We start from the raw sequence: 23900 nt of genomic DNA on the forward strand, positions 1-23900 counted from the left end.
AAATCACCCCGCTGGGCCTTCCAGCAGCCATCTTGCTCTCCCGCACCAATTTCCCCTAATCTTCGATTAGCGCTTCAGGGTGCCACACATCAAAAAAACAGGGTACATGAAGAGAAGAGGACATCCCTTTATCAGCAGCTGAAAAACATTCCAGGGTAGAAAGAGACTAGGTCAGTGAGAGCAAAAGTGTTTGGGAGGGGAGACGAGCTATGAAGAATGCTGCTCATCCATCATTCTGCATTTCTCCAAAGGCCACAGGTCTGACTTTAAAATGTCTGACACCTGTAGCATTGATCACATCTCTCAGACAGCAAGACCAGCTGTTATGGCAGTGCACTTAAAAGATTTGAAACTCAAACACATACTGGTCGCATTCACACAGCAGCACAATACGGTTGTTAGCTCTGTATTTGACTGTATTTTGAGGAATAGTTCACTTAAAAATCAAAAATTCTGTCATCATTTACTCGCCTTCAAGTTGTTTCAAACCTGTATGAATTTCTTTCTTCTGCTGAACACAAAGGAAGATATTTTGAAGAATGTCGGTAACCACAAAAAGTTGATGTACCCCATTGAAATACTATGGAAGTCAAGGGGGTCCATCAACTGTTTGGTTACCGACATTAATCAAAATATCTTCTTTTGTGTTCAGCAGAAGAAAGAAATTCATACAAGTTTGAAACAACTTGATGGTACAGTAAGTAAATGATGACAGAATTTACATTTTTTTAGTGAACTGTTCCTTTAATACGGTTATGTTCACACACAATTCAGTTACTTACAGGAGTGACAACCGCAGTCTATAACCAAACTCACACCCGTACATTTTCAGGACTTACAACTGCATTCTGTCGTAGAAATTTTAAACTGTATATTAAACTAACCATGTTTCTAACATCTAACCTTATTTAACATCTAACATTTGAACAGGATGTACTGTACGAAACAAATGGAAAACTTGTGACTTTGACTGTGTGCGTATGTATGTATAAATAACATACTGTAGTTTGGGAAATGAAACTAGACAGTCTGTTAGAATCTTGTGATTAACAAATGAAGTCATCATTAAAACAGAGTTTGCTTGTGCCAGTGACAGAGGAAAAAGGTTGGGGCTTTTGAACCAATTGAACCAATCATATTGAAGGTGACATGTTAGTCTTATTTGTTTTCTTGATTCTATAAAAACTGTTGTATCTGTGTTTTACGGTGGGATTCTCAATGGAATTTGTCTGAGATCCTCCGGCTTTGCTTCTTGGGAGAGATTCCCTGAGAACTGCTCGGGAAGATCTCCTGGCCGTGATTAAAGCATTTAAAGGACATTTGCAGGTCTGTTTGTCGATTTATTCCTGCGCAGGAAGCTAGTTTAGGGAAGCAAGTTAGTTAGAAACTCGGCCAGTTGTCGACTGAAGACGCAAGAGCTAGAGTATAAAGGTATTGGGTGTCGATTAGTAGACGTCTCAGTTTAAGGAATTGGGTGTCGATTTGCACACGCCCCAGAATAAGGTATTGGTGTCGATTTGGAGATGCCACAGATATTAAGATCAGTTGGGTGTCGATTTGGAGACGCCCCAGATAGTTAGGTTTAGGGAAAAATCCACTACAGTTCTCAGCTGTGTGAACATAACCGGACTGGACTGGAAAACTAGTTGTCTGTCATGTCATACAGTACGAGCCGCTCTGCGCGATACAAACCCGCGTCTACAGTGTGTTGCCGGTTTTCATGTAATGGTTTTGGTGACTTAAAGCAACAGATATATGAGCTGTGTCATCTGAAGGTTTTAGATCCAGTCACTGTTCCCATCAGTTTTGAGTTCTATGCGTGACTCAAATGCTCCGCTCTTCTCCCAGATATAAAAGCTGTTGATGGTTAATGAAGATTTGACGGCTCAATTGGACTCTTGTCATATTAAAAGTAATAACACTTTTCAGTTTTATGGACATTGCCATCTTTGATATTACTTTGGTCACTGTCATTATGTGTACTGGTAAAAGAATACAGGCTTGACTCCCGTTGCATGTTCATACAGACAGTATTCGAGATACTATTGTAAGTTGCTGTTTGAACGGGACATTTCAAGACACCTGTAAGTAAATGCATTTGTCAATCCCAAAAACTCACAGTGTAAACATAGCCTCTGTCTGAGACTTTGTGTCAAAAATTAAATGCCCTGAGGATGGTCGTTTGACCGAAAGCTTGGCTATTAAATTTGCTGAAAGGATTCAAGTGTGCAGACAGTTTTATTTATCTTTTGAAAAATTAAATGTCTGAAAAATTTTAACAGGAGTCTCTGATCATTTAAACAGTTTGAACAGCACATTTCAGCACATATTGTTTTGTAAAACTGCCACAATCATGGAGGTCTATAGCTATTCATTAAGTTATACATTAGCTGTTAGTATGGCTGGGCGATACATTATGGGCCAGATCTACTAACAGTTTCCACCAGCGCAAACCATTTTGGTGTTAAAAAAAACTACTGTCAGGATTTACTAAAGACATGCAGTGAAAAATTAGCTCTGAAGATGTGTGGAAAGGTTTTTTTTTTTTTTTGCATCTGACCTTATTACATATGCATTTATTTAGAAGTTTCCCTTTCAGATGCAAAATTTATGAGAGGAGAGTATGTACATGAATCATGCAAGGTGATTTACTAATGTTTGCGCTTGTCAATTTACTGGTAATTGCGCCATTATTTAACGCCCAAAAAAAGCATGTCTTAAAGCAGACACTAATTTGCGCTGCTCTTGGTAGATTGTGTTGGTCATTATGGAAATGATCCTGTGTTCTTTATTTTGCATGTCGTCAGTACTGTAGATCACACGCAGAACTTCCACTACTATTGGTGCTTTTTTGGAATTGCGCTCTCACGCTAATTTGCCCTGTTTAGTAAATCTGGCCCTAGTGTGATATATTTGCTGACAATATACATTTAGGGAATATTATGCGATAATGTTAAAAGTTTCACTTATAAAGACAATTTCACTCCCCTTTTTTGTCACGTGGCTATGACAGCTGGTAGGCGGATGCTTTTTTAACGCTCCCGTGTGTATTTGTTTGAGTGCTCTGTGAAGACCACCAAAGGTTTCTATTAACAAATCAACTAATCACAGAGCATGTGAGCCAAATGACCAATCCGGTCAGCTCAATGGATGTTAAAGGTTCTTTATGAAACCATAGATGCCAGTAAAGAACTTTTACTTTTAAGAGTGTATAACCAACAAATTGTAAACACAATGTAAATTAGAGATTTATTGGACAGCATAGACAACTTTATTGATTATAACGGGTGTTTTTGCAGGAGCTCAATGAACTTATTGACAGCTTCAAGGGAGCGCTCTTTGCTTGCTTTCTGTTTACAATCCATTCACAATTTGAATAAAACTTCTTTTCTCTCTAGACACACACTGCATAGTTTCTGGATTGGCAACCATATTTAAATGCGGGATTGAAGCCATAAACTAGGCGATTGATGACAACGTATGATGCAAAAAAAAATGTAATCCTGTGTGTCAAAATAGATCTGTGCATTAAGTCTTGGAGTGTAAATGCACACTAATATAACACCTGCCACTTTTCTATGTAATGTGTAAAATGTTGATTTTCTGACAGTTAGAGAGTGAATCTGGCAAATAGACAACACTGCAATCTACCACAACAGAGCAACTGCTGTAGAAAACAACTGCTCAGGGGCATAAAGAGTGAGAGAGAAGAGGGGTCAATGCGATTAGACCTCCAGTCTTGGAAATGTTTTTGGTTTTGGTACTGCAGCTACTGCATCTGTTTTTATGCAAGACAAAGCCAACTTCTGCTCTCTCTTTCCTTCCAGTTCCCTCTTGGTTTGCTTTCTTCCTCTGTTTCTGGTTGCACATGCCAGGCCAAACACATGCCCAGTTTTGCCACGGTGCTTATCTGTAAATATGTAAACTTGTGGAACCAGAGCACACCACCCTTTCTCTGCTACTATCGTATGAAGAGCACACACTCATGTCTCTTTATTTATTTACCTCAGAAGTAAATCGACATGGGGGGCTTTAAGCTGAAGGTGTCTTTTGTTTCAGCACCTGGTCGTAATACTCAAGTGAACCTGCTGACCAAAAGAAATAAGCTGTCTGTTTTTCCTCAAACTGTCTTTTGGAAGAAGACGCACAGTTCTCAGGGTTAGATGTTATGATAGGTGCTCTGGATGTGTTGTTTGCCAGCAGAAGGTGTTTTCATAGATTATGCTGAAACATCTCAATGTGCAGATGTGCTAAAGATGTTTTAGAGTATCAACTTTTTGAGAATTTCAACTCTTAGGTAGCAGTAACTTTTGTGATTTAAAGAGTTGCATATCAAACGGTTATTTATTTATTTATTTATTTAAATTTTTAATGAGATTGCTTGCTCAGCATTTAAATAGTCTGGTTCAGTGTTTGTTGTAAGATAGTCCTGCAACCCGCTATCAGAGTTCCTCTGAAACCCTCCACCTCCCCCAGCTCCACCTGCCTAGATCTGCTACAGGATTTATTTATGTCTGTTTATGCAGCAGCAGCATATCTTACATGCTCACAGCAGTGAGTCTGTGTATCTATTAGCAGTAGCAAGTCCATATTTTCTCTGCAGCAGCAGCAGCAATAATCAACAGCAGCAACAGCGTACAGATCTAGTCCGCCAAGACCAAATACATTAACATCACCATATTCAATAACATGCTAAAACTATTCCAAGAGTTGCCATGTTTGAAATAAGATCTGACTTCTTTTTGGTATTTGCAAATCTGAGCACAGTTTGATCTCCTGTTCCTAAACTCTAAAGGAGACTCAGATGAGATTATTAGGCTTTTTTCTCAGGAGAGGAAGATTTAACTTAAGGCAAACTCTCCATTATCTCTCAATGAAATCTTATTGTTGTCCTGAGTAACAGTTGAGATTTTAAAGCTTTTCTTTCCAAAATGAGACCCAATCCTTTAGTAGCAGTTGTTTGGAGCAGCTTTGCACTGTTGCATATAGACTGTGATCGACCACAGATGCTGTTTATCAACACAACTGCATTTTAGCTACAGTCACATCCTCTTCACACTCGCATTTCCGTCTCCCCTTTATGACACCACGTCCTGTTCCATCACGTTCATGCCATTTAGGTTCCTTGAATCCCGTTTCTCGCAGGGGTCAATATATCACGAGATGGCCATCAAACGCCTCTCTGTTGACCCCTGAGCCTGTGCCCTGTGGTGCCGTCGTCATGACAATGAGGCATTTAAATTGATGGAGGCATAGTTCGACAAGGCCATGGCACTAGCCCCACGGGCACAGTGTGATTAAATACTTTAACTTCTGACCCCAGTGTTGCTAATTCATTTGCAGATGTGTTCCACATTGAGGGTGTCAGAACAGGAGCTGAACATTTGGATCATTAAGCCACATCTCACTGTTTGATATGAGCAGGGTCCAGAGGTCATACCCTGAGCTGTATTTTATCAGTGGATTTGGCTGACACTGCACACATACACCATGTTATTTTTTTGTCCTGTAATGTTCAGTTCTTAGAAGAAACAGATATTCATGGCAGTATCACATGCCCCGTATCATAACAAGCCCAAACAGCTGTTCTGCTACATTTATCAGCAATGCCATGTTTATACAGTGATACCATCTTCCTGCTCCTTGTAAGTAGACTTAAAATTGTCCCTGTTGATTTTTTTTTTTTAATGCAATTCAGGTCTTATTATGAACGATTTATCCATTATTCTAAAGAAAAAAAAATGGTCTGGTTCTGGAAATACTTTTCTTTTTTATGTAGGACATGACCACAATTAGTTTTAATATTAATAATAAAATATTATTATTATTAAGTCAACACACACACACACACACACAGACACACACATATATATAATGAATAATTATAATAATATAATATAATATATAAAAATAATGGTTCTGTATGTATATTTTAACTAATTAAAACATATTTTAGTATGGATATTAAAATAAGAATAGATTTTAAAAATAATTGTTATAATAACTGATCTTCAGTCCATTGGCTCCATTTTGTTATGAAACTGCAACTTTTAACTGTCCAATTTGATAAAATTATTATTTATATATTTATGTATATTTTTCTTTTTTTGTTGTTGAACATCCTGTTTCACTTGGAAACATTTGCATTACATAAGCAAAAAGGGTTACGCATGATGTTCGTCCTGCTTTTCCTTGATTAACATCTTTTGTTGGTCCTGCAAACATTTCTATCAAACAATCATAAGCTAAAACATAAGAGTTAGTCTTCTAAAATTGTTGCGTCTATCAGTATCACAACCATAGCTAACCCATGAACTCATAGTGGAATGAATGATGATTCAAATGTTCTTGATGACCTCAACTCCAAACCTGAAACTGAATTGTTTGATAGGAATGTCGTTGCAAATCACATTAAGGTTGTGGATACAATGATGCTAACATGTCAGGCGGTACCGAGTGTTGTGATTGTGGGGTGTTGTGATTCATTCTCAGCAAAACCACAGCAGGACCACCATCCGTCAGATCGAGAGACAGAAGAACACATTGCTCTTTATTTACCTTCCTAATCCTCACGTTTAGTATTCTGTGAGTGGTGGGGCGTCTCTTGTTTAATGTAGTTTTGTTTGTGTTGCGTAGGAACGGATGCCACATATCGGACCCGTCACTGATTTATAACTTCAGTGGAATTTGTAGACAAGCTCCAGCCAAAGCTTAACATCCGCCACCGCTGACACACCAACAGTTTAGCAATTATTGGATAACCGCTGAGCATGACGTGATAAGAAATGTTTCATAACAAGACCAGAGATGGCATGTACTTCAGATAGCTTCATCATGGCTCTGCTTTTGTTCTTCCATCTGAAAAAAAATCGGAATTTCGTTCAGAATTAGCTATTGTGAACTGTTTTCTGCCAATGTGTTATCCTTGTGCAGGTTTCTACCCACTGAATTTCCAAGAAGCAGTTTGGCCAACATTTTCAATGAGCAATCACTGGTGAAGTGCCTCGTTCTCTTCACTATTCGCAGTCATTCCGCCTGTCTGGTCGCTTTTTAACTGTTTTATTACTTTGTTGGGCCAAAAGAAGGCCGGCGGCCATTTCAAACAGCTCATTATTGCTGATCACTCTTCATGTTGTCTTTGTTTATGGGCTTGACTATTTGGCTACCATGGCAGAAGATGGATTGTGGGATGTTTTCAGCTAAGGGTTCCTGCTTTCTCTCTCTCTCTCATTCTGGTACTCTCCTCTCCTCCAAAATACCAATTTCCTTCCCTCAGTAACCGAAGCTGGGAAAGCAGAACTCCATCTAAATGGCTGTGGGCTTGGATGGGGCACATGGGGATTCCGGAATCTTTTGGGTCTCTTAGCAACCGGCGTTAATGTGGCAACAGCGGTTCTGAGAGGGCCTCAGTGACTGGATCTGGAAGAAGGGACTGAGTTTGAAGCTTTGGACAAACTGAAATGAGATGGCATAGGAAGTGGATTTGATGAGGAATATGTCTAGGCATAATAGTGATTTACATTTATTCATTCAACAGATTCTTTTATCCAACGTGACTTACAAATGAGGATAATCACAAGCAATTTTTCTTTTAAATATACAGCCATTCCTATCCACCTTATTTTAATGTAGAGTAATGTGTGACTTGAATGTACAATAGACAATAATAAACCGCATTTAGAGACATTGGCACATTATTGAATTATCTGTTAAATTTGAATTGTATAGCAAACAGGATTAGGAATTGCAAATCAAATGTGAATGTTAGGAAGTAGAATTAAATGAATTGAAATTGGTATGACTCTGGTTTTAACTATAGAAAAGAAAAGAAAAATAAAGTAAAATAAAATGTTGGCCTGACTAAGGGTGTGTTCACACTTGTAGTTCGGTTCTTTTGGTCTGGACCAAAAAAAGAAAATAATACATTTAGTCCTGGTTCGATTAATGTTCACACTGTCATTTTTAAGACTGAAACAACACTGTGTTCTGGGCTAAATGCGCTCATTGTATGTGCTTACGTATGATGACGTTTTGACCAGCTATGAATTCGTGAAGAGTTTATAAAATGTGTAAAGGAGTCAAAACAGCGACAGGAATTTCTCTGTTGCACACAAACAAAGATCTGCTGCGAGGAGACGCAGTTCTGACACCTGTACCGAACTGTGATGGCAACATCGCGACTATGATGAGAAAAACAAGTACGCTTCAGCATTCTGTCGTTTTTAGGGGCGTATCTTGTGACTTCATGCCCTGTTTTTGGTTCATTTTGATCTCTTTGGTCTGTGTTGCGTTCATATTTCTGTCGAATATCACCAGAGTTTGTTTGGAAGCAGAGCAACACCCATCTTTTCTGGGGTCTCGGTCCACTTGTTTGGTGTGCACCAGGGTTCGGATGACACCGTTCACACTTGAACCGCACTAACAGAGCAATCGCAATTCTTAACGAACCAAACCTGCCAAGTGTGAACTAAGTCTTGTTTGAAAGTTTTGAAAGCTTTTTTTTTTTTTTTTAAGATTTAAATACCGTACAAATAGATAAATTCCTCTTTCTGTCATTCCAATTCAAGTTCCTGATGGGTGTGGCCAATTAAATTCACACCCTGAACGGGACTCAATTTTTCAGTTCTGCTTGTATAGAGAAACTTTTGTTTTGGTGACTTTCTAATTTGATTACATTTCTTGATTGATAATCATTTTTGACTTCCACAGCAGTGTTTTTATTGTTCACTTTAACTGTTAAAAAGCTGAAATAAAATATAAATGTAAGATGAAAAGCTTTCGTAACATAAAAATGTTACCTTGTTAGCTAGCTGGAAAACTGAAAGTATAAAAATAAAAGCTCATTCAAAATATGAATAAATACTATAAAACTATATAATAAATACTAAAATAGCATTGTTCCATATCACAGGTTTCTAACCAATCTCCTTGACAAGAAACTTTTTTACAAAATGGCTTCCTAATGAACTGCATACTTTCTCAAAACAGATGGCGAGATGTTCTTTCTCTCCTATATTGTGTAGTGTGTGATGAGACAGGTGGCTTTGTTTCTGGCTGAACTACATCAATGTCAGGCTTCGTCCATCACAGAAAGGTGTGTGTATTTGTGTCTATACATGTTTTGTATGTCCTATAACCTCGTTTACCTGCCTCCTTCATACATCGCCAGTGTATCTCTCTGTTTCTCTCTGTCTGCGATTATCGATTCCTCCCTCGCCAGCGGCATTCAGCTCAGAGCGCCCGCCGGCTGCCTGTAGCGTGCCTGTGATTGACACCAGCTAACTGATAGGCCAACCCGCTCCACATGCGTCTCTCACTTCCCACTGCTGCGTGATCCGTCCCACTCCTTCTAATTGTGGTAAAGGCCACGTTTCTATGACAACCTTATTTACGTGATTGTGCTGTTGATGGGCTCAGGGCTCTGTCTAAAGACATGAAGAAAAGCATGCATGCGCTGATATCTCCAAAGATTTCTGAAGACTGCTATCATCCTGTTCGGTGGAAATTGAGCCTGTTGCAACTTGGTTCAATGTGCCTTTCAGATTCAGCCTACATGCATATATTTTCTTTCATATACAGTTTTGTGTTTGAAAATCCATAGAACTAGCTTCTGATAGTACTTAGATGGTTGAAGCCTAAATAGTTCATTAGTTGGTGGCTTCATTTTGTCTGTGGGCACTCGCTGCTTGATGTCTCTTGTGCATTTGGTTGCCCATCATAGTAGAACTGCAGTAAAGATATTTGATTAAAATGTATTTTTGTATACGTGCTTTCACTAAGTAGTAAAGGTGTAAATTGCAATGATAACATAATCATGTGTATATATGTTTGCAAACATTTGAAGGGTAAAAAATCTGCTATATCTACTAAATATATAAAATATACTAAATATGCATATTTATAAAACAAAATAAAAAAATTGCCACCTTGGCTAGGGTGTTTCCAAACTTTTGAAAGGAACTATTATATAAATATTGTATTATAATAATTAGGCTATTATTATGTTATTATTATGGTCACACTTTAGTTTAGGGTCCAATTCTCTCTATTAACCAACTATTAACTATGACTTTTGCCTCAATGAATTCCTAATTACTGCTTATTAATAGTTAGGAAGGGATGTAGTATATCGTCCTGCATTCGTTAATATATGCTTTATAAATACTAATAAACTATATATATAAAACGGGCTCCTTTACAGATGTCTTAACACAATATTTTTTTTTCTTAAAGTGACATGGTCTCAGATCAGCCTGAAAGGCCACTGGATGCAGCCCATTTGTGACTTCTATTTAATCATCATTTTCTATGTCTGGGAAAGTGCTTAGTCATGTTCCCAAGTGAACAATTTAACGGGTCTTTAATTAGCCCAGACTGTGTGAATGAGATCCCAAAGCGACCTTAATGACCAATGAGCCCCTTAATGACCATCGAGCCCTCTCAATTACACACACACACCTGTCTTTTTCTTGTCTGCAATCACACTGCAAGGCATTGTAGAAATATGACAAATAAAACTTACAAAAACATACCATAGTACCTGTTTGATTTGCACCCCACTGACTAACGATATTTAGTTATGCTAAATCCAACATCTTAATATTCTTTTTAGCAGAACATAGTCAATAATGCTGATCATGCACTTGCCAGCAAACACTTAATTGATAAGTTCCTCTGTAAAAAAACACAGTAGATACCACTGTAGCTCCGTTATTAGGTTAACACATTTGTTGGACACATTTATGACACATTTACAAAACAAACTATGTTAATATATAAATACAGTCCTGTAAAATACATACAATACAGCCAGGTTACTGTACAGTAGGTGAACTGTCTCTAACATAAGATGGTGCTGGTCTAGTATGATATTGTGCATGTTTTTGTAAATTGGCACATAAAGTCTCTTTTTGCAACCCAAAATGTGCAAACTCAGGGCTAAAGAATCTGACACATGGTTTGGCACATCTCATGTGCAACACTGACATTCTGACGTGGGCATGCAGTTGGACTGGGGCATTTTGCAGAATAGACAGAAGCATTAGTGTCATGTGATATTGTGTAGTCACGCTCTGAGATCCTGCTTTCTCCTTTTGAGTCTGAAAATTCAGCCTTTTTTGACAGAAGTGCTGACCTCTGTCATTTGTGTGTTAAAAAACACACGCCAGCTGAAATGTTCCACAAAATATTGTGGAACATTAAATTGAAGCATCATGAGTTTATAAGCTCTGCGTCTCTAAATCATGCCTTAGATCAATCACACCTTATGCATGGCATTGGCATGGTCTTGATCAATCATGATTGTGCATATATTAGCTTGTGCCTCATGAAAAATGATGGCAGGTTTTCTGTCACTGATGTGAAGAACCTTCTCCAATATATATAAGCCGATCGCACCCATTTCTTTCAGGAAAAAAAGACAAAGAAAAAATGTAATTCTTTAGTGATGCTTATGCAAGTTTGCGGTTGGTAAGATTTTTGAAGACTTCTCTTATGCTCACCTAGACTGCATTTATTTGATCAAAAATATAGAAAAGTAGTAATATTGTGAGCAATTATTATAATTTAAAATAACAGTCAGTAATCATTCTAATTCTATACTTTTGTGGAAATGGTGATACATTTTCTTTTTAACAGGATTCTTTTATGAATATCAAGAGCAAAAGAACAGCAGTTATTTGAAATACAAATCTTAACATTATAAATGTCTTTAATGTCACTTTTGATCAATTTAATACGTCCTTGCCTTATACAAGTATTCATTTATTAAAAAAAAAAAAAACACGAAACAGTAGTGTGTGTCCATTGATGTACAATGTTAGTAGACAAATTAACTAAACTAATGAGAATGGTATTTTTTCTAAAAGTCCACTGAGGCAGAAGTGCCAATAGTTAAACACCTGCAAATAACTTTAGAAGACTTGACTAGTTTAGTGCTACTTTTGTGGTACTTTATTATCCTTTTTGGATTTTGACAGCCACATGAGGATTAGTAAATGAACAAATTTTCTATTTTGGCCAAACTATTTCTTTAAGGCAGTGTGCAGGGCCACCCTGGCCCAAGGACCTGTTGAGTCTCTGCTGTGGATCACAGATGAAAGCGGGCCGGGAAATTGCTTAGACTGGTTGCAATTTCCGTCCTTACTTGGGTCCACATCTGTCAAACAGGCCAGGCCAGGGGTCTTCCCCTTAAAATCACGACACACTGTGAAACCAGTGTCTGTCGGTGTCTGTCAGTTAATATCTAGCTCAATCCCCTCAGCCATTACCACACCAGATAATGAAACAGCCACCAGTTTTTCTTTCTCATTCTTGTTTGTTGTCATCGCATGGAGTTGAGAGGTACGTGCGTGCAGGGGCGAGAGATCCAGATGTAATCCGTGGGATTGGGACCTAAGCTCGGAAAGGCGGACGAGAGCTGCCCATATCCTGGACACAGCCCTGAATGTTCCCGGAATGTTCCCCTTCAGGCAGCCGCCACAGCTGGGAAGCACCTTCTCAGAACTTGTGGATTATAGCAGAAAAACAACGGCTGGGTTTGAGAAAAACTCTCTCCCACAAGTCTCTATGCATGTTTTGTTTTGTCTTTGTTTCCCCCTTTAAAAACCAGGAGAGTGGGGCTGCTCATTATGGACAAAGAGTGTTGTTTTGATGTTTGGAATATCTACATCCCATTATGTAGTTCTTTGCTGAAATGTCCTTCGAGTGTATCCAGAAACACACTCTTGAATGAAAACATTTGCCCACAAAGAGAAATGTTTATATGGCGTGTGAGTGATGGATCTGCTCTGGGTTTGTGACAAAACTTCACCATGTTTTGTGGATTTGAACAAACCCCTAACCATAAATATTAAACTTTGGGGTGTAACACAATCCACACCATTTCCTCTACGGACATGGCACCTCAAATAATGTGGCTTGTTGGGAAGAGGTACTATAATTATCCTAAGTCTTTTTCTCACTCATTGTTGGAGGTTTTTTGGGGTGTTTATGATGTGCTAATCTACTGAGATGGTTCCCTGCAGACTGTTTAATAAATCTTAAATGGAGAGATAACCTCAGGTCAACAATCCTGTATTTCCCAGCATCTTCCTTGACACAGAGCACCACTTTCTTTCACACTCATACAGCTTTCACAGAGCATACACTACACACAGCTCATTAGTTTTACTTCACCCATGCTTAGTGAATGTTTGGACTCATCTTTGGTCATATCCTGTACTTTATTCAGCTGTTTCCAGCGTGTTTGCTTGGATAATTAACTCTCAAAACATCACAAAACCTGCAGTCAGGCTATATTGCCTTGTGTTATGGACTCAGTTTAAGGCAAGACACTACTGGCAAATCCATTTTTTTTTTTTTTTTTTTTTTTGTTCATGCACTGGTCAGTTTTGGGTTATTTTTCTTCTATAACTTTTCTACTTTTAAAGTAGTGGAAAGAAATCATACAAAATACACATTTAAGTGTTTGTTTCATGACACTGTTTTATTACACATCTTTTCCCAGTGTTTAGATTTCTGTTAAATGAGTGCATATCTAATTAGATTATGACTCATTTGCACATTTTGCATAACATTTCAGAAAACTTGAAATAAAAACAGTTGTCTTAATGTAAGTTTAGTGTTTTATCAACTGGGGAAGTATGTTATCATCTTTTGCCTTAAATAAGAATAAAAGGCTGTACAATTAATCAGATAAATAATCACAATTATATTATACATGGATATTATATTTAATTGTGCATTTTCCTATTTTTACATTTAGATTAGTATTGCCATCGTCTAATAGTCACTTAAAAGTGAATCTCTAAAAACACTATAGTAATTAATAACACTGCTAAATGTAATCTTTACCAAATTTCAAAATGAATATACATTTTTTCATACACTGTGCATTATAATGTCGTGATTTCACACGTAGCATTTCTAACAGTGGATTTAAATGTTTTGTTTATTTTATTTTAAATTGATTTAGTTAAATAGTAGAATTATATGGAATAGTGGCCATTTATTAGTCATCAACCAGTATTTTTAATATGGGAGCATCCTTAATAATTATGACTGCCACTATTACCCAAACATGAAAAGTGTTTACTACTATTGATTGTATTTTTTCCATCTCCCAATTTACAACATTTTTGCAGCTCTTGATCATTGCAACCAATCACAGACCTTTTGTCCATTGCACATAAATCTAGGCCTATCAGTAACACACAGTCCTAAAGACTGAGTTTTAAGCAGTCTTATCTACAGATGCTTTAATAACCCAATTGAAAAGAGGCATTAGAACCAGTCAGAGAAGCATTAGTGGCATTAAAACCAAACTGAAAAGTAATGTTAATTTGTAATTATTTTGGATCTGCTGTTCAGTCTGTTGTCATGCTCATTTTGTAAAGCATATGGTGTTGCCCAATAACACCAATGCAAGCAACACAACAATACTAGAACTCATCCATTATAATCTACACAGTGTAGACCGAGTGAAAATAAGAGAAATATTTTGCATACAGCTTCAATGATTATAGTGTATAGAGTCCGGAGCTGATGTGGACAGTCAGTGAGCAGAAACTGGGCTGCAGGGCTCCAACAGTCACATGAAACACTGTAAATCTGCTGTGACATCTTCGTTGATTGTAATGAAAGGGGTCATATTGCTCACTTTTGTTGTATAATTTATTAAATACTTGACTGGCAATTTTGTTTTTCCTGTTACTAAGTGGGTCAGTGGGAAGTTGACCACTGTCGTTTTCAGTGATTGCACAAATGATGCGTGTGTGTGGGTGTTGTTTTTGTGACCTCTGCTAGTGGTTTAGTCCTCCTACATGAAGCTCTGACCCAGTCTGACCGCATCCCTGTGGAGAGGACTGTGGTAACTGACTGCGTTTACAGAAGTCATTGTGAACACGTTTCTCTCTCGCTCAGTCACACAAACACAGAAGTGTACATTCACAGAAATCTATAAGAGATTTTGCAGCTGCACATGTCTAGTGAGCTCTGAGAGCAGTTCTTTATATTCTTTAATTACTAATTATTTTTGTCTTTTTTGTGATTGTTGGTGAAAATCTGCAAATTGACAAATATGTCTAACTGTAATAGTCTATGGGCAAGATTTACTAAACGGGACAAAGTAGCATGAGATTTGTACAGTATATCTATATATATATATATCTCTGGGTTATATGTTTTTACCCATCCTGAAACACCATATAAAGACATGTTTGTTCGTTTTACATGTGGGTCAGATGGCATCTTCCTTTATAAGTGAGTGGTTCTTAGCCAGAATAACCTGCAGTGTGGACAATACTTTGTTCTGATTCTTTATTCTGTAAAAAACTTTATGCAAAGTGGGCAGCATTAATTAAATTGATAATTAAATTGAAATGTTTTTTTGTTTTACCTCTCACTTTTTATAGCCTTTATTCCTGTACTGTCTCTCTCTCTCCCCTCTACTATCTGTCTCTCACTCTCATTGGCCTTTATTATGCTTCTGCTGAATGCTCTTTATCAGAGCGAGGGGGCTGCTCTATAAAGGTGGATTGCCAGGCAACAGAAGGTCAACCTCCTGTTTAAATGGTCACAATGGCTGCAGTTGGAGAACAGAATAAACAAATCCGTGTGAAATATGCTCATTATAGCTCCTAAGGACAGTCAGTGATGGAGAACACCTTCACATCTCCTCATAGGGGCTTTTGTTACAGTCCTTGATGAATTCATTCAATTCAAAAGCAGAAATGTGGACCCTTTTTTTAGTTTTTTTTTTTTTTTTTTTGTTAAAGTACATTTTTATTGAATTCTTTACTTCAAAAAGTTGTGCAGTTAAGTTGCCGTTTTGCAGTCTGGCTACTTTTGTATGTGAAGTGTGTGGGTGTATGTAAACAGTGCTTATACCAATTCCAAAATAACCAGGTTTTATTTTTTTGTTTGTCATGACGTGATTAAAAAGATTGCTTTAACTGTTATGCAATTTTGAAAGTCTCCTACAGTCGGTTTACATTCATCCAAGGTCAAACAACACTTTAATTTTCTCTTAATATACATTGCAGCATCATCTCTTTTCTCATAGTGTCTGAAACGGTTTGATAAAGGATTCAGTCTCTCTGAACCCCCTTCTTTTCTGAGAGCCTTCTCTGCTCTGATTGGTCAGATGGCCCAGTCTGTTGTGATTGGTCTATCTCTTACAGTGCATGTTGGAAACTATATGCTCATTACCATACATTGATTTCAGTTCCAGATCTTCCTCAGCACTTGCTATACAGTGATGCAAACAGTAACGATGGCGTCGGTTTTACCGTATTAATTCGAGCTTGAGTCCTCATCCTTTGGAAGTGCATGCAAAGTGGATTAGCTTTCACAGTGCAGAAAACAGCGTCTGCATTAACCAAACTCTTCCAGGCTTCAGCTACATCTACAGTGTTTGAGACCAGGTCTAAGTAGACATTGTTCAATGTGTTACAATAGGTTTGTGCAGGAAGTAAGACTGGGATTACTTACGACTCGTTTCAGGAATTTCAGAATTGGTTCTTTCTTTCAGGAGACAATAACTTCATTTATTGTGCAATTTGATCTTTGAAACTTTGCATAAGTTTTGCATTCACAAACAGCTATATTACACACTACAGTACATGAAAGGTTATACCTGAAAAAGCATAATAGGGGCACTTTAAGCGTTTGGTAAGCAATTGTGTCATATGACTAATGATAACGTTTGCAATGTTTTATGGTAACACTTAAATAGATCATAGAAAAAAAAATCCTATCTACTCTGAATAGATAAATATATTTATTTGGGTAGTTTTTGATATAATTGGTTGGTTATTTTTAAATCAGCTAGACTCTTGTCACTAGTTTGTATGCACTCCAAAGTGTCGTGTGATAATTGGGGTCCTTCATGGATGGCTGTTTTATCGATCGCCTGAATGCATGACCAGCATCAGTACAGCTCCTGTAATGAGCAGAAAATTACTGTACCTATCAGAGACATGGGGAGACAGTCAGAAATTGGGCTATTTAGCAAAAAGGAAACATTCAGAGGTTATTCAAAATTGATATTAAATAATAATTACAATTGAGCTAAAATTGGAACCTGATTTACATTTTCTGAAGGAAATAGCAGTCCTTGCAAGGCAGAAAAAAAATTGTGTTTAAGTTATATTTTGAGAAATATCAAACACTGTATTGATACTGGTCTGCTTTTGTACATTGTTTAGTGTTTCTTTAACTTTGGGCACTTCATACGAATTGGGCAACTCGTAAAATATGTTTGATTTAGTGAGATTGTATGAATTCATACGAATTATCCACCTTGTTAAATACGTATGAATTGCCGTGAGATCAGTTTGGAAATGACAACCAACAGAGTCATAATTTGTATAAGAACTGTGAGAGGTTCAACCAGGCGCTCAGGTAGAGTCAGAGGAGTTTTAGATAGGTGCTCTTGGGGTAGGGAAAAAAATCCAAAGGAAAACAAAAGCAGGTCCCAGGCACTCAGTTAAAATAACAGGAGAAGGATCAGGTTAAAAAGCCTTTAATGAATGTGGCTTAAGTCATTTTATTTTTTAAAATGACATAATTTGTATAAGAATTGAAAATTTCACTCAAATTCATACTTTAATAATATATTTTCATATTTTAGGGTTTCTGGAAAAAACAATAAAATCTATACAGGAAGCACTGAAAATCGTTTTAATGTGACCTTTATTTAACTAAATGTTACTAATACTAACACATGAACAACGAGCAATATAGACAGATGGATATGGACATTTTATATGATCTAAAAATGATTGTGCTTGTGTGCGAGTGTGTGAGAGGTCATGCATGGTTAGTGTGCATCTTTCCCATCAGATGCTGATCAGTTCCCACCTAGTCTGAGTCATAAACTCTTTCTCCCTGTCTGTCTCTCAGTCTGTCTCTCCTACCACAACACCACAATGCTGAATCAACTTACAGTCAGTGAAGCTGCAAGTCACGCCAACGAGGCTTTGGAGTCTAAATCTGATAAATGAAAACAGTGACCTCTGTAATCCCTAGTTGAATCTGAATCACTAGCTTTAAATACCCAGTGGTTGGAGTCAACAAGTTTCAGTTTTGTTTTGTTTTTTTGAAAACGACCAGTGCATTTAACATTTTAAATCTTTCCTTTCCTTTCTTCATTTTTTTTTTTTTTTTTTTTTTTTTGTGTTTCTTTTTAAAGATTTTTTTAGTCATTGGAAATGAGCACCCTCCCAATGTGGCTTAAGTTTAGCAAAGTCTATAGCGCATGCAGTTTTGGTTACTGTACATAGCAAATGATAGTATCTAAAGACATTCTTTCCTACTGACTTTTATAAGTGAAGCCAGGTTGTGACCAGTGGGACTTACAGGTCACCCAGTGAGAGATTGATGGAAAAAATAAATCAAACGGTAGTCTGATAGGTGGAAGAAACCCAAGGATAAAATGATTGAAGGGGAAAAAATTCCATACTGGTTTGGTTGCCGCGGAGCGCAAATGCTTTTAAAGATTTCTCGCAGGTGTTTTTGTAGCTTTTAGAGTCGCGTTTGAGAGCGTTCCCAGTGCGAGCAAACCAGACGATGTGGCACGCTCTCGAGAGATTTGTAGTTTTGCTTTTCTGTCTGATATACACAGGTTGTTGAGACAGTTTGGTCTATTTCAGTAGTGCAGCTATTTTAGTGCCCTGTTTATGAGCTCTGTAAGATAAACAAGTGTTTATTTTAGGGGTCCAACATGTGCAGCAGGATTAACAGCAATCCAGAGAGCTGGTGCATTGCTCTTTCCATCTCTCTTTCCATCTTAAATGCACATGAATAATATGTATTATGCATCTCTCTTAAATGTATTATACTCTTGTTTTAGTGAATCGCTTTGTTAATTTCAGTGGAATGATTCAGAAGCCTGAGTGGTCAAATGTGATCACTCGAATTGTACAGGGCCACATATTTGCGCATCAATATAATGGACTCACGTGCTTACTGTAGGACTCCTACGTCACCGCAATCGTCTTAACCTTGACTGCAATCCTAATCCATCAAAACTTTACTAGTGAAACGCTGGTTTGCTTTATCGTTCAGTCAGTATTTCACACAGCACGATGCTTGACAGCTCACCTCACGCTGTTCAGAAACAATCACAGAATATGACAGATGACAGAATATGTATGTATATTTAAAATGATTTAGTCCCTTTGAATAACATGTAATTATCATTTAGTTATCTGCATTTAGGTTTCTCATGATAACTTTGAAATACTTTTTTTGTAAAATGAATCTTCTGTCTTCAAGTCTTTGTTGAAGTTTTGTGTGGGTTTCCTGCTAATTGGTGACTAACTGGCAAGTCTACCTTACACCCTTTCTCTCGCACACAGAGTCAAACATAGCATTCACAAAGACACACAACAACCTTTCCTACACCAGAAAGTTGTCAGAGAAGCTAATCCCTGCAGCTTCTCGGTGCTCAGCATGAAACCTGTGAACATGAACGCTGAACTTGACTATTAGAGAGCAAACAGGTCTTGCCTGGAGAGCGTTTGAGAAATTTCAGAGATGGGGATTCAGCCTGTAATCACTTTGGATGATGGCAGTTATACTCTCAGACATCATTGCTGTTATTGAGCATGCCAGGATGATGATTGCGAGCTGATAACTTTATTACTATGAAAGAGAGTTGTGACAGAGGGTGATTTTTGTTCTTGGTCTTGTGGCTGCTAATGAGATCATGTTTTGGGTATGAATGTTGTTTTCCATCACACACATAAAGCTGTTTGTTTTTCATTTCAGAGCTGGCAAAATACTGTTAAAAATACATTTGAAATAAACAAATATGTTTGCTGGCTTGGATGAAGTAATTTTTTGGATTTGTTGGATGGTTTCCTCATGGAGGGAGAAAAGAGTGCAGGATGAGAGAGAGAGAATTATGGGAGTTTGGACAAATCTACATGTTTCCGCACGTACATATAGAAACCGATGGGCAGATTGATTCAAATATTAATACTTAAAATACTGATACAGCTGTTTTGAGAGGACTGATCTTCACATAAAACATATGATATAATATTATATTATGGCCTATTTAATGTTTATAATTTTATATTTTTAAACATTTTATCCTCATAAATCTAAACACTTTCAAATTATCAGCAGGACATCTATTGGTATTCTTGGTATCAGATTTAATTTATTTATAATAATATTTCTTGAACAATAGTACATTTAAAATTATATTATATTATGTTAGGCTATATTATATTATAATATATTATATTATATTATTGAAAATTGTCAATAAATGAGAGCAAAAATACTTTTTAATGTTAACAATGGACTTTTAGATCTACACATTCCTTGCCCTTTATCGTTATAGCTTTAAGCTAATGATAACAGTGTAACTCGTTGCTACTTTACATTTGTTCTGCAGAATTTTCCACAAAATCAGAGCAGAAAATGTGAGAGTAATTTGCAGATTTCTTCTGGGCATTCTTATGAGTGTATGGGAAGTCGTATGCTGTAAGTACCATAGAGTCTCATTCTCTATTGTTTTAGAGTTCACAAGCCTTCAGTGTCATCCACACCTCACAAAACACGTAAGGCCTTCTCCTCTACCATAACAATCACTTTTATTCTCACCAAGGATAGGCCGCTCATTGTCTATTGTTCTGTGTTATAACAAACGCATTAGGCCGCAGAATTAGTTGCTTAAGGAGTCTTGAGACTGTCCGAGAGCCTGCAGTATTGTCACAATGGAATGGGTGGAAAGTTTGACTGGAGGGTTAAATTGCTTTGGTGTGTGTATAGATTTGTGTTTTTAGATGGCAGAACCCTCTTCCTTGTTTCAAGATACCCTTTACTCCTGTGGTCACGTGAATAAATATGACTAAAGTGAAAAATACACTCACATGAGGAGATCCAAGACATATGAGTTCAGAAAAAGCCACTCAAGTTACTTAGCAAACTGACTTCAAACTTCACTTTTGAGCTTTGACTGTGTTTAATTTATGTTGCATAACAAAATGTGAAAGTTTCTTCAAGTAAACTTAACCACAGAGCTTGTTCGCTCATAAATCGTAACTGCTTTTCTGAAAACCCACAGTAGATTCATGAGGGAATCCCGTGGCGAATTAGCCTTCGGGCTGGCCTACAAATTGCCATCATGACTGAACAGCTCTATAGAGAGGGGAAAACGTTGAGCTGCAGGGAGTTTAAGAAGGGTAAAAAAAGAGAGACAAAGACTAATGATAAAAAGAGAGAGAGAGATGAATGTAAAGGGCATGGAAGACAGAGACAGTGTGATTGCAGACTAAAGGAAAGAGATATTACAGAGCTACAAAACATTTCACCTTGACAGGATCAGGCAAGGTAAGTGCTGAAGTCAGCAGCACAAGAGGAATTCTGGGTAATGGGAGGAGGCAAGGTTTTAATGTGATATAAAGATACATGCTGCATTCACCCAATTCGTATCCTATCCATCTTAAATAATATTCAAAATTAGAACTAGTGCGTCCCAAATGTTGAAATGAGTATCCCAAAGATACCCGGATGGTCTCCTTTTTTCGGTTCGAATCTGAAGTGCAGATCCGTGCACACTCTTACGGCTAGCGCTGCTTACAACCCATGGCACAGTGGACAAGGATTCGATCAGAAGTACAAACACGAATAGAAAATGTTAAAAACCACAAACATGGCAGATGTGCGAGACCGACGGTTTAACAATAATAATCAGTATCTAACCTGAAGAAAATATATTTATTTAAAGTCCCTGTAAAGTCAAAATTAAGTATGTATTCTGAGTTTGTCACACCACAGAAAAATGTGTTATTAGCCACCCAGCCAAATTTTAATGATAAAAAAAGCCGGCAAGTACATAAAATAAGCGATCAAAATCTTGAAAAAATGAGCAGTAGCATCGTCTCTGGCAGTAGTCTCTGCTCTCAAACGCTGGGGGCGTGTCCGCTGGCTGCGCTGAAACCACGCCCACTCGCGGGAAAGCTCGCTGCCATCGACTCGCCACACTCAACTGTCACCGCTACAGCCGGAAAGGATGCTCCTAGCAGCTTAATTTGTTTTACAAAGTCATACATGTTCGAGCCTGGACTACCTACTATGATTATAACATAAGCACACAAGGCAACTTACACTCATTGGTGCATGGGCACGCACTGCCGATGATGGCACCAGTTGTCGGCGCGACGGGAGGATGAAGGCCGAGGCGGGAGATAGTCGGTTCGGCCACATTCACCAGTAACAGCGGATTATCAGTGAATGAATCCCAGTTGTCTCCGACGAAAGTTTATAAAACTATCCTGTGTAAAATGATCACTACAGAGCAAGCGGCAACATTCTGATCTGAAAAATGAAGCCTACCCGGAAGTGCGAAAAACTGCAATACATCGAAAATCCGCTAGGGGCAGGTCCCAAAAGGGAGCAAATGTCCATAGCCCCCATGTTAAAATGTCCGTTTTCACAGCATAAATTCATGTTTTTACAAGTTGGTCCCATGGACTTTTATTGTATTTTTCGATAGGTTCCGAGTGCCTGACAACTGTGAGGGGGGTGATTTTTTTTCTAACTCGTTAGTTTAGATCGTATTTAGTTATAAAATATATGACAATAAGGGCGTGGTTAACTTTGATTGACAGCTTGATTGACAGCTGACAAGGCAGCGCCACGGAGAATGACAACATAAGAAGCGCCATTTTTTAATACAGTTGACATAATACTACTGTTTCTGTATCATGAAATGTAGTTTTAAGAGTTTTTCAGGCGAGAATGTAGTTGTTTAAAGCTCAAATCTGTGGTTTATTTAAAGATTTATGAAAATTTTATCCAGTTGATCCAGCGATGACCGGGTGCTCGGCGCGATGTACCCCGCCTGGAAGAGTCTTACATCGGCTTGACGTTCTGAGGTTTGGCGCCAATGCCGCGGACTCTGGCGTCTCTGTAGTGGTTAAACATGAGATATAATTCATCTTGTGTATATCTAATGGGAGATTTTTGGTCTCGTGAATCTATAATTTTTTCCCTGGGCAATCGTTTTGGCTGAGGGGAAGTTTCATAACTTTATAAGCTATTTAACTGTACCGATGTATGGTTAGACTCGCGCTGACTTTGTATGTTTGACTGAATTGTTTGCTTTATTTGTATAGCTTCTTATACCTTTTACTTATACTTTTATAATGGCTAACATTGATAAAACTGAAATTTAACAAAAAGAGACTGGGTTGAGTTTTTGTCATTTTAAATTTTAATACAACGAAGATGATATGTAATGTTGTTTACTGCAAAATCTGTTGTTTAGTACAAATGCACATATTGCCTGGACCATAAAATGTTTAATATTTTTATATTATATTTAAAATAAAAAGAGGCAGGTTTGTGTTTTATATATATATATATATTTTTTTTTTTTTTTTCATAAATAGGCAAACGTTATGTGCAGTTGAATATAATCAATATGCGTTGCCTGAACCACATTTGTGTGGCTATAATGTTTAAGATTTCTTTAAATGAAAACGAAAAGAGTTAGTATGGTGTTTTATAACATATTTCGTTGCCTGAAATATACACAGAGATAACCGGAGTAGCATGCGAGCTGAGTGAAGGTGGGCGGGGTGACGCGCGCTGCGTTAGAAGGTGGGCGGGGTTAGGATTTCCCAAGATTTTCCAAGATGGCGCCGCCCATACCCCCCATAAACGGCTTCAAACCCGTTCTTCAGAAAGTCTATGGGTGACGTCACAGACGCTTTGTCCATATTTTTTACAGTCTATGCTACAGAGGCGGGTTTTGGCGGTGATCCTCAGCTCTCCATCAAGGTGGCTCTTCACAAAATTAATCCACCTCTTGTTGATATGATAGTTTTTCGGAAATTTAAATAAGGACACCGATTTGTTTTGTACGTGATCGCATCCAG

The 23900-nt window shown here is 37.7% G+C and overlaps 1 protein-coding gene across 4 annotated transcripts in view; it reads left to right on the forward strand.

Moving 5' to 3' along the window:
- The window catches only part of gpc5c (glypican 5c), a 123833-nt gene that overhangs the window by 97502 nt on the left and 2431 nt on the right, over positions 1-23900 (forward strand). The window lies entirely within an intron of this gene.

The sequence above is a fragment of the Squalius cephalus genome, assembly GCF_949319135.1.
Source record: "Squalius cephalus genome assembly, chromosome: 7".
Lineage (NCBI taxonomy): Eukaryota > Metazoa > Chordata > Actinopteri > Cypriniformes > Leuciscidae > Squalius > Squalius cephalus.